The sequence below is a fragment of the Octopus bimaculoides genome, chromosome 8 (assembly GCF_001194135.2).
Source record: "Octopus bimaculoides isolate UCB-OBI-ISO-001 chromosome 8, ASM119413v2, whole genome shotgun sequence".
In the NCBI taxonomy this organism is placed as follows: domain Eukaryota; kingdom Metazoa; phylum Mollusca; class Cephalopoda; order Octopoda; family Octopodidae; genus Octopus; species Octopus bimaculoides.
The window spans coordinates 9,250,315-9,251,824 of record NC_068988.1 but is presented as its reverse complement, the minus strand read 5'-3'; the positions used below and the strand labels follow the sequence as shown (position 1 = coordinate 9,251,824).

Below are 1,510 nucleotides of genomic sequence, written 5' to 3'. Positions count from 1 at the left end.
GTGTGTGTGTGTGTGTGTGTGTGTGTGTGTGTGTGTGTGTGTGTGTGTGTGTGTGTGTTTATAGTCTACAGGATTACAGAACAAAGAATCTCACTTCTGGAAACGCTGTGATTGGTTGTAGGATGTGAATCGCTTCCATTACAACCTTTTCTTGGCAAAGGAACCATTGTTTAGAGAAAGTACCTCGGGTGCTTTTGTTGCCCTGCTGGTACCCGAGAATTCTACGTTCTACCTTCGATGAACCAAGGAGAGAACCTGTACGTAGCCATCCGATGAGCTAGAAACAGCAGCCAAATCCACCCCATTGCGGTGGAAAGAATATATTTAGATCATGTAATGTTAAATTATCTTTGACTCAATAGACACAGTTCGGCTGAATGGTTAAGATATTCGCTCCGCATTCCCAAGGTTCGATCCTACCGTAGAGAATTTTTAGTTACGCTTCTGTTAGTATAGCTTCGAGTCGACACCCAAATTTGTCAAACACGTGTCATGCTAACCCGGTCTGCGTTAAATGCACACGCGACCGTGGAATATTCAGCTGCTTATTCATTGTTGATCGACAGTAGAGTCATGGTTGGCATGGCTTTGTATTTCTTCGGCATTAGACATTCTGAGTGAAGGCGCGTGGCTTAATGGTTAGGGTAATCGGCTCACGATCGTAAGGTCGTGAGTTCAATTCTCGGCGACGCGTTGTGTCCTTGAGCAAGACACTTTATTTCACGTTGCTCCAGTCCACTCAGCTGGCAAAAATGAGTTGCTCCAGTAATTTAAAGGGACAGCCCTGTCAAACGCTGTCATGCTGAATCTCCTTGAGAACTATGTTAAGGGTCACGTGTCTGTGGAGTACTCAGCCACATGCAGGTTAATTTCACGATGGAATACTAATTGTCGTCGTAACCGCCAGAGTGAGCGACATATACTGAACATGCAACAATACAGAGGAGAGTGGCATGACCTTTGCGCAAGCATGACACGCGAATTTGTGAAGCGTTTCATGTCTTCCAATAAGCACAGATGTGGTTGTGAGGTTAAGAAGTTCGCTTTACAGCCACATGGTTCCAGGTTCTGTCCCACTGCGTGTCATCTTGAGCAAGTATCTTCTACTACAGCCCCAGGTTGACCAATGCCTTGTCAGTAAATTTGGTAGATGGAAATCGTATAGAAACTCTTTGTGCATTTGTCTTATTTTGCATATTTCCAGCACCATTCTTTCCATCGATTCTTGCCTCTAGCTACGATTGTGCATTCAGCCAAGGGGCTTCTAGTTCATTCTTTAACGTCGTCCAGCCGTCGTCTTTTCAGTCTCCTTCTTCGTTTACCTTTTCCCCTTCTCTCTAAGATGTGAGTGCTGATGTTCCGGACCCTGACGACATGCCCAAAATACTGCAACTTTCTCTTCCTAACACTCGACATAATTTCTCTTTCTTCTTCCATTTCCTTTCATTCAGACTCGCTTCTTTTCGATGCTCACTCTATCGAATCCTCAGAACTCATCGTTGCATGTTGT

At 44.6% G+C, this 1,510-nt stretch overlaps 1 non-coding gene across 1 annotated transcript; it reads left to right on the top strand.

The window, feature by feature from the left end:
* The first annotated feature begins 893 nt into the window (after positions 1-893).
* On the top strand, positions 894-1,005 carry LOC128248631 (U6 spliceosomal RNA). The gene has a single exon (XR_008264808.1). It is a non-coding gene; the product is annotated as a U6 spliceosomal RNA (small nuclear RNA).
* Positions 1,006-1,510: the final 505 nt, after the last annotated feature.